Raw genomic sequence first — 11,366 nt, 5'->3', positions numbered from 1 at the left:
TTATAAAGTTTATAATAAAACATTATTTTCTTTAAAAAAAGAAAGATCTGAAGAATATCTAGCATAAAATTGACCAACTAATTTGAAAACAAAACCCAAGAAATTAAAATAGAAGAGCTCTTATTATTCGTTTTCAAATATGTCATGATTAGGGACCAAATGCTTTCTATTTCTATCAAGGACAGAATAAGACAAATTTAAATTCCTTTAATTAGGTTAGGATTTCCTGCCTGGACCATATTCAATGATTTAAGATGAGAGAGGATGAAGTGTCATTTCCTGTAAGTCTCTTATTCTATTATTTATGCCAACTGTGGATGTTTGCTTAAGTAATTGAAGTTTTTTTTTATAGTTTTTAAAATCACTTTCATTTATTTGGTAAATGACCTGTGCCTTAGAGGTAGTGTGATTTAGTCTTAAGAAGGCTCCACTAAGGAGTAGTAGGCACGGATTCTGGTTTTATCCCTTATTTCATTAACTTCCCACATCTCATCCTGCAGGATTTCAGCTAAAAGATTTAATCTCATTGGGCTTCATTTTTTTCATCTTTTTATTTATTTATTTTTATTAAATCTATTTTTAAAAGTTAAAAGTTATAATAATACTGCCCTAGTGGTGAGATTAATGATTCTATAAAATTTTATGAAAATGGCAAAGCTACTTTAATTGATGGCACAGTCCATACATGGCATATGGTAAATGATTTCATTTTCAAGCCAGTTCAACTTGGTTAAAATTGTTCTTGGCATATTTTATCTGAAGTATACACTGGAGGGTTCAGCTACATCAATATTTTTAGCATAAACAAAATTATCTTTTCTAAGTGCTACAAAGCAGTGAAAATGATCTTTAAATATGAATAATTTGTTTAACACAGGCACTAATATGTGCAGCCAATATTTCACTAATGGATGGGTTAGAAAATGAATTTCTAGCTAGTGTTGCATAATGAAATATGTATATTCTTTGTAATTATCAACAAATTGAAGTTGATCCTTTCACTGTTTCACAAATAGAATGTTCAGATTCTTCATCTGGAAACAAAATGAAATGAATGCAGACTGATTGCACCCCCATTTTCATTGCCCCTCTTTAAAAAAAAGAATATGTTCCTACTTAACACACATGGCATGTTAGAACCAAAAGAGAAGATAGCAATATTTTAGTGAAAATCTTTCATTTTTCAGATGAAGAAATGGAGGCCCTGTCATATGACTTTCCTAAGGTCACACAGTTACTAATGTCAGATACCAGTCAATTCAGTTCAATTAGCATTTATTAAGTGGAAGGCTTATGATTACAGGCAGTGTGGTTAAAAGCATACTCAATCTGTATTCAGAAGTTCTGTGTTCAAATCAAATCAAATCTTGTGTAAGATACACAATGACTTAGAGATCACTTCTTCAGGTGATCACTTCAGGTCTCCCCATTTTGGAAATGAAAAGGCTGGTTTAATCATTCCTATTAGTGGTTCTTGAACTCCTTGGGGATTTGTAACAATAGTCCAACCAGTACATAATTGTAAGGAATATTATGAGCAGTCTATTAAATTATCCCGAGGATTCACAACGCATTTCTATTGTTGTTGAAAGGGGCTCAAGAAGCCAAACTCTTTGGGCATCACTGGACTACATTTTCCCTTAAGCTCCTTCCAGTTCTAAACTCCATGATTCCCAGAGCTGTGCTCTTGGTACTCTGTGACAGCTCCTCAGTCTTCACAGTGCATTCTATGAATGTTACAGAACTGGGAGTTCTATAATAAGTTACAGACATGTGGTCTTCCAATGGATCAGAAATAGAAGTTCCTTGTCAGATTTATGATTTACTAAGATTCCTTCTCACGGACTCCTTGAAGGATTTTTTTTAAATAGACAGCTGCATTCTCAATATGTCTGATTTTCTTGTGCCTTCCTTAGAGGAAGTACTAGAATAAAAATGAAAATCACTTATATTCAGTTAATATTAATCATCTAGCATGTTCACTCACTCAAAAGCACAAATGTGTTTAACATAGACCTACCCTAATGAGAGAAGTTTTAAATAGCTGCTATTCTGGAGATTTCCCTTTACATTTCAACTAGTTTCCAAGTTGTTTTTTATGTTTTGAGATTCAGGTAATACAATATAAGCATCTGAGTTTCTAGAACTCAGATTCTGATAGGATGCATGAAGGAGAGCTACTCTCTTATTTTATTCTTTACATTTGTATCCTTAACACCCAGCACAATGCTTGCCACATGGTAGACATCTAATAAATCTTTGATAATTGATTGTTTGATTGCTATTGTCTTGGAGTTGGTATAGAACTGGACTTTAGCCAAAGCTCTGACGCCTACTCTGTGACCACAAAAAAGTAAAATAAACTTTCTGAGCCTGAGTGGGCTCCCCAGGAAGTTTTTCCTCACACTATGGATAGAACATTGAATTTGGAATCAGAAGTTGATGTTGAGTAATTTCACTCATGTTTACCTCTTCATGACCCTATTTGGGGTTTTCTTGGCAAAGATATTGGAGCACTTTGCAGCTTCCTTCTCTGCTCATTTTTTACAGATGATAAAACTGAGGGAAATAAGGTTAAATGACCTGCCTAGAATCACACAGAAAGTAAGCATCTGAGGCTGAATTTGAACTCAGGTCTTCTTGATTCCAAGCCTTATATTCTCTCTATTGTGTGCTGCCTCTGACTTGGAACAAGTCTTCATTTTTCTACTTTCTATCTGGGTGATCTTGGACATGCTGTTTCACATCTCTGAGACGTTTTTCATTTATTATTAAGCAATAAGCATAATGTGGTCTTTGATGCATATGAAATGTATATGTGTATATGATTGTAGATATCTATGTATATTTGTATATGTGTATTTACATATATTTATATCCATGTTTAATTATAATCTTCTTGGGAGTAGGAGGGAAGGAAGGGGGAAAATAAAATAAAAAGTGCACAATGGAAAAACAAAAAGAAACCTATAAGGAAATAAAGAAAAGAGGGACAGCTCTGAAAACTGTGTACATATAGGCTTTCTTGACATGGAAATTTATTGTTTTATATTTTGAATCCTTTCCTATGTTGTGCTGTGCATATAGAAATACTTTTTTTATTTTTCTATTTCACATTTAAGTTTAAAAACAATTTAATAAGAAAACCCAATTATAATTAAAAAAAAGAAAATGAATAAAACAATTGGATTAAACAAGATGATATATAATGCTACTGACATTTCTAAAATATATAAGACACTGCCTGGGCCCCAGTTTCTACATACATTAAATAAATGGCGTAAGGACTCAATAATACCTGTAGCTCCTTCCAGTTCTAATTTTCTACATCCAATAAATAATCCTATGACTTTGATTTATGTTTCACTTATATTCCCAGATATGGATATTTTCACTTAATTGAAATTACTTGAATTAACTTTACATTTACTCAGCTACATCTATTAGGTCATTCCAGTAAAAAGTAAGTCTCAAGCGCAGGAACTTTTTTGGGCTCCCCTCCGTAGTAAGGGCTTAATAAATGTTTGTTGGATTAAATTTTGTAGGATTTTTTAAATGGGGATCAAAGCACTTTTGTAAAATGCTTAAAATAGAACTTGGTATATTGTAGACTTTATTTTTTTGGGGAGGCAATTAGGGTTAAGTGACTTGCTCAGGGTCATATAGTTAGTAAGTTTCTGAGGCTGCTTTTGAACTCAGGTCCTCCTGACTTGAAGGCCAATGCTTTATAGATTATGGTACTACCTAGCTGCCCCAACATTGTGGATTCTTCCCCACTTATTATATATTGTAATTTAATTTTTACATGTATATTAACTTTTTAAATACATATTTCTTTATGAATCATGTTGGGAGAAAGAAAACAAACAAAATGGAAAAATATGGCAGAAGAAAAAAAGTGAACAAATATGTGTTGATGTGTTGATTTACATTGAATCTCCATAGTTTACTCTCTGGATGAAGATGGCATTTTCTATCCAAAGTTTATTAGGATTGCCTTGGATCACTGAACCACTGAGAAGAATCAAGTCTTTCATAATTGGTCATCATACAATCTTGCTGTTACTGTGTACAATGTTTTCCTGTTTCACTCAATTCATATAAATCTAGGTCTTACCTGCCCCTAAAATCTTTCTTTTACTGAAAAAAGTATGCAGTATAGATTTTTATTCTTATTTCAGATTTCCCCTTTTTTTCTTTTTTTATTTAATTTTTTAATAATAGCTTTTAATTTTCAAAGTATATGCAAAGATAGTTTTCAACATTTCCCTTGCACAACCCTGTGCTTCAAGTTTTTCTCCCTTTCTTCCTTTACTCCCCTACCCCTAGACAACAAGCAATCCAATATATGTTAAACGTGTGCATATTTTATATCTATATCTATATCTATCTATGTTTATATAGATATAGATATATATTTCCACATTTATCATGCTACACAAGAAAAATCAGATCAAAAAGGAAAAAAATGAGAAAGAAAAAAAAGCAAGCAAATAACAACAAAAAAGGTGCAAATATTATCTTGCAATCCACATTCACTTTCCACAGTCATATTTCTGAATGCGGATGGCTTTTTCCATCATAAGTCCTTTGGAATTGGATTGAATTACCTCATTTTTTAAAAGATCCAAGTCCATCAAAAGTGATCATTATATAATCTTGTTGTTGCTATGTACAGTGTTCTCTTGGTTCTATCCCCTTTTTTAGCATCAGTTCATACAAGTCTCCCCATGCTTCTGAAATCATCCTGCTAATCATTTCTTATAGAACAATAATATTCCATAACTTATTCAACCATTCTCCAGCTGATGGGCATCCATTCACTTTCCAGTTCTTTGCCAGTACAAAAAGGGCTGTCACAAACAGTTTTGCACAGGTGGGTATTTTTCCCTTTGTAATGATCTCTTTGGGATATAGGCCCAGCAGAGACACTGCTGGATCAAAGGGCATGCATGGTTTGATAGCCCTTTGCAGATGTTCCCTTTTTAGGAAAACCTCTGTTTTTACTAGTAGGTTGCAAACCTATATTATAGTTTTATGTCCTTTGATTTATGATTAGCAATGAGAATTGCCATCAATAAGAATGTCTTGGTCAATATGATTAATTCACAGTTACATGTGATTGATAGTTGAATAATAATTTTGAGAGAATAGATCTTTCAAGTAATGTGAGATGGTGAGGAATCATTTTTAAAGGATAACAAAATAATTATTCTTTTCATTTATTTCATACATATCATGGTATCGTGCAACATCCTACTAAGAAATTCATTAAAATTTGATTTGGTAATCTAAATAGCAATGCTGTGGTTTTTTCTACAAATATAAATTCTGTCATTCACCTCTATCCCCACACTCTTATCTTCTAACACTGAACTAATACTTACCAAATGACAATATTTTATGAAGGGTAAATTGACATATTTTGAGTGTGGATCTTAGGTTTCCTCAAAGCATGACACATATTTCAGTTTTATATGTTATTGTAGTTATGTCATCTATAAGTATATGGAGGTCACAGAAAACTAAAAATCATTCCAACCATTCATGTAATAGTCAAAATAATTCTTGGGACTGTTCAAAACAGGTTTCTGAATCAGTTTGATCTATTACTTATATAGGAGGTTTCTAGATAAACTTGAGATAATGAATGATGGAAACTGGCAACACTAAAGTGAGTCTCAGTCTCTTTGAGGTGTCAGAGATTAGAGTTATAGGAACAAGATTGTTATTAAAGATAAAACATGAAGGGAGTGGATATCCTGCCAGTCAGAACTGATCAAGCAAAGATTAAAGCTCACTTGGTAATCTAAAAAGGAAATTTTCCATCCATTAGGGAAATTGGGCAAAACTAGAACAGAAAGTGAACAGGAGTGCAAGAAATCAATCTGTGGTCAACAGACAATGGCAAAGGCTGAACAAATTAATAAATAAGAGAAAAGGATTGTCACATGTGGAGAAAATAAGAACCAGGGGAGGTGGGCTTAATCAAACCCACTGGATTTACTACAGAAGAACAAGATTGACAGAGAGAAATTTCAAAATTGTTATAAGATGACAGCAAGGAGTACTAAATTAAACAAGAAATATGATGATGATGATGATAATGACTAAAGGACCTGCCACAACAACTAGTATGCATATAACTCTTTAAGGCTTGTAGCACTCTTTATTTGCTATCCTTATTTGATTCTCACAACAACCCTGGAAGGTAAGTGTCATTATTAGCTCCATCTTACCAATGAAAAAACTGAGGCTGAGAGAAGTTCAATGATCTGTCCAGAGTCTCATGATTAGTAAATGTCTAAGGCAGGATTCAAACTCAGGTCTTCCTGACTGCCATTCTAGTGCTATCTGTCATGTATGCTGTAGAATATATTGCTGATTGACAGTTTAAACATCTCATTATACTTGCTGACATATTGTCCACTTATGAAAGATAGTAGTTTTGCTAACCAACCTCCTTTAAAGAGCTAATATTAGCAGACACCTGCATGTTATTATTCCTATTTGTATTATTGTTTTATTTTATATTTTTATTTTACATATTTATAATTTTTTATTATTGTTTCTATACCAACCCTCTGTATCTAGCCTTTGAGTTTTTTTGTGTATGTGCAGATGTAAAGGTCAGCTAATAGGACAAAAAAGGTGGAAAACTTCTCTTCTTTCAGACAGAGGTTTATAATTGAGTTCATGTGGGAAATTAGACTACACGTTTCCTTAAAATAATGGCATTCATTATCAACCAAAATCACTCTAGATGCTGTGTTCTTTCACCTTTTTCTAAGCTTCATAAATAATGAAGGGCCTTTGTATCCTATACATCTTTATAATAAAAAACAACAACAACAAAAATCCTAAGAATACTTAAGTAGTTTAAAGGGCATTTTTATAAACAGTTTATTATGTTAATCATATTACTATTTTGTTTCAAAATAGATTAGATAGGATGGACACACAAATAACATGAAAGTTGGTACTGTAAAACACTAAGGATACATTTCATACTTTTCTTTATAGTCATTTATTTTACTTCATTCACAATGAACAATAAAAATTAATGATATTAGTATTGAATACTTTGGATTCTTGGTAATAGTGACATAAAGGATAAGTTAATCAGTTATACAATACTTATGCTTATAATCTAATATGTTTTTTATAATTTAAATCATTTTAACTTTGCAAATTATCCCATTTTGATCTTTATTTCATTGAATGTGCTTGAAAATGTCTATTTTTAGTAAATTGTAGTGAATAGACTAGCAGCTAGGTAGTTTAATGGATAGAGTTCTGAGTCTGAAATCAAGAAGATGAGTCTTCCTGAGTTCAAAGCCTGACTGATATTTACTATCAGTGTGAACTGAGCAAGTCATTTAAAGCTGTTAGCTTCAGTCTCTATGTATATAAAATGAGCTAGAGAAGGAAATAGCAAATTACTCCAATATCTTCACCAAGAAAAGCACAAATGGGGTTATAAAGAGTTAGATGCAACTCAAAGAACAACAAATCAAACAACATTCAGATTTGTACTATAAATAAGTATTAATGCAGAAGGCACTTTAAAGAACCTGTAGTCCATCAATAAAAAGAGATTGTTAACAGGCAGCATGTTGGAATATGCTCATTAATATTGAAGGTTGTCTGATTGCAGATGGGAAAATGTAAGCACTGCTTCCCAAGGAGGCACTACTTTCATTTTATTATTATTATTTCTTTTTCTTTCTTCTTTTCTGTTTTTTTCTGCTACTTCTTTCTTTTCTTCTTTTTTTCTGCTTTTCTTCTTTTTTTTCTTCTTCCCCTCTTCCCCCTCCTCCTCCCCCTCTTCCTCTTCCTCTTCCCCCTCTTTGCCCCTCTCCCCTTCCTCCTTCTCCTCTTCCTCCTCTTCCTCCTTCCTTCCCTCCAGTCAGTACGGAAGGCACAGACTCCACATCCTCAAATTCTATTTCCTTTTCTAGAACACTGGAATGCTGTGAGAAGGGTGTGATAATATTTAAAGGACTCATATCCACTTCACTTGATAAAAAATTCCAGGCCTTTCCCTAACATAAAATTTAAAAAGTCTCAGGAACTTCAGAGATAGTACAGCATATTTCATTACTCAGAATGAGGCAACTTGAGGTAACTCTAAGACTGATAGGAAATGTTCCTGATCCTGTGTGTTCTTGCCATAAACATTATCTAAAACTAACAGTGAGTACCTTCCATGGTTGCTGACAGTGCCTCAAGACCAAATTTAAATTTGTAACCTGATCAGACACATATTTGTGAGCACATTTTATGTAGATTATAAATTCCTTGAAAGGAAAAAGCATGTTTTATATATTCCGTACACTCCATAGTATTTTGTACTCATAGGCACTCAATACTGTTTGTATAATGAATCATGGTGTTTAAAAAGTTTGAGAGACATAATTTCTGGGTAATTAGTCATTTTATTTAAAATGTTAGAATATTAATAAAAGGTCAGTGGCACCCTCCAAAGTCAAGTACCATTACAGCAGCTCATAGCTAATATGGGCTTGGAAAAAGGGTATTCTTAAACAGTGGTAATCAACTCTGATTGATTAATAATTAATTAAATAAGGAATATTAAAATGAGATACTAATATATTCAAATGAATCTTGATTAATGTATTTACTTCTAACTTACTCTTAGCCTTGGACAACCTATTCAAAGACTTTATCATCATCTAAACCTGAGGAGAACACAATGGGTGGGTCTGAACAAGATTGTTAAGAAAATTCATCCAATCTCATTATCAGGGATGTCCAATTTTGACATGAGGACTATAGAAAAAGGAAGAATTGTAAATCTCCCCAAATCATTGGCTATTAATAGTTATTTCCTTCAGAATCAATGAATGCTTACCGTCAAAATCAAATAGCCATTTTAAATTCTTTTCTTTAAGTAAAAAGAAAAGTCAAATAAATTTCTCTCTCTGAATGTGAGCTAACAACAAGCAGAGCTCCGGATAGTTACTTAGAATGAGTGTGATTTAAAGATACACGTGCCAAAGACTTTCCTGGGAAATATTTGGCCTTTTGGGTTATAGATGCTAGCTATGCTAATTGCAGGCTGTTTCTGCAGACATGTAGGCCAGGGAATTCAGTTGATTATAGTATTTAGAGAAGCCCGACAAAGGGAACATAGCTGACATGTACCACTGATCAGACTGACCCCCAGGTGCTGATGAGTTGGTAAAATATCTAGGACTGTGGTTTAAGATGCCAGTCAAGCTTTTGAGCCTGACCAGGCAGCATGAACCCAATGCTAGAATCCCAGGAGTGTCTTTCTTTTGTAGCATGCTCTGTACTCTCCTGGTTTTCCTCTTCCTTGGAAAAAGAAGCATCTATTCTATTTTATCTTTTTATTCCCAACTGTCTGGCTCAGTGCCAGATACTATTTATTTATTTATTCTTTGCAGGCATCCAAACCTGGGATCTCATTTGTGTAGGAAGTTTCCAGTGAGGAAAATCCCTCACCAATCAGAAACTGTTTTGTGATTTATAGCCTTCTAAGAATTGCCTGAACCATTTCCTTTAACTCAAAGAGTCCCTTTCTTCCCCTAAAAAGTGCTAATGCATTACCTTCGGACATGAAATTTTCTTGTCCAAAATACTATGCATAGTAGAGAACTTTGCATAGAGAACTATATATGAATTATTAATTTTTTATTTATGCTATATATTATTATATGCACTTGTTTCTCCCATTAAAATGTAAACTCATTTTAAGAAAGGATTGTTTCATTTGTTGTGCTTTTATCCTTAGTATCTAACAATTCTTGAAATGAACTATGCCCTTAAAACTTGTTAAATGATTGACTGACTTATTGATAAAAGATCCAATTACGCCCTTAGGGTAACACAGCCAGTATGCATCAAAAGTAAGTCCTAACTGGGATTGATTCTCCAGTTACTATACTATGCTGTTTAAAACTGTTATAAGGATGAAATAATATTTGTACAACACTTTATAACTCTTAAAGTGCTACTTTGCTATTATGATTATTATATTGCCTATCTGCTTTGCAAATAGTAAAGACTTAGTAAATGCTTGGGGGCAGATAGGTTGCACAATGGTTAGAATGTCAGGCCTACAAACCCATCTTCCTGAATTCAAATCTGGCCTCAGACATGAACTAGCTGTGTGACTCTGGACCGCTCACTTAATCCTGTTTGCCTCAGTTACCTCATCTATGGAGTGAGCTGGATAAAGAAATGGCAAATCCCTCCATTATCTTTGTTAAGCAAATCCCAAATAGGGTCACAAAGAATTGGTTGGGACTGAAATAATTGGACTGCCACAAATGCTTAATAATGTAACTGAATGACATCAGGGGACATGTCTGAAGTTAATAATAATTATTATAATAGCTAGCATTTATATAGCACCTACTATGTGTCAGGCACTGTAATAATATTATCATAATCTGATCCTTACAACAACCCTGGGAGATAGGTGCTATTAATATTGCTATTATTATTATTCCTATTTTATAGCTGAGGAAACCATGACAAAAACAGTTAGTGTATCTAGTAGGGAATGGGGAATGGCAAGAGGAAGTGATGACAAAAAATAGCCAGAATCAGTACATTCTGAATCTTTTTAAGACTTTTTCTATCAGTTACTCTACTATTTAACTGTTGAAATGCCATGGGATCTTAGAATTCAGAAGTCTGGTACTTCTCGCTCTTTGAATGATATAAATGAAGTTTTCACTGTTTTCAAGGCAATATGTTAAATGCTGGGAATATGCAAAAAAAATAAGCAAGATGGTCCCAACTCTCAATAGCATATATTCTAATGGTGGGTAGTAATACATAAAAGGGACCAGAACAGTGAGGGATGAAATGGTAAGAGAAGTACTGGAGTGAAAGGATTGCCCCTGGTATGATATGACAATAACCAACCAATCCATCAAAGCCTAGGGGTCCAAAGATGGGATTCAGGAGGAGTTTGGAGTGATATCCAGAGGCCTTACAGCATGAGGAGGACCAAAACGTGAAGGTTGGAGCTCCCATGGAACCATCTCATGACTTTTCCATCAGATGGATCTGATCAATACTGGCCTATTACTCTGCAGACAATAGTGACAGATCCTGGACATCTGGAATATTGGTGGCCCTAATATTAAGTATCGCTGGAGAGACAGATCCCAACAGTTGTTCGGTGGAAATAATTTATAGTTGGGATGGTTCCATGGTGATTCTGGGAGATGTGCCCTCCTTAATCAGACTTTTCTTTTCATTTTCTAATCAGAATTCCATGATCAAGCTGGAGTTTGTCAGCTAGAAATATAGTAGAACTTTTCATAGACTTGAAAGGACCTTAGAAGCAACTGAATCCTACCCTCTCA

The sequence above is a fragment of the Sminthopsis crassicaudata genome, chromosome 2 (genome assembly GCF_048593235.1).
Source record: "Sminthopsis crassicaudata isolate SCR6 chromosome 2, ASM4859323v1, whole genome shotgun sequence".
In the NCBI taxonomy this organism is placed as follows: domain Eukaryota; kingdom Metazoa; phylum Chordata; class Mammalia; order Dasyuromorphia; family Dasyuridae; genus Sminthopsis; species Sminthopsis crassicaudata.
Note: the sequence above shows the minus strand (reverse complement) of the source record.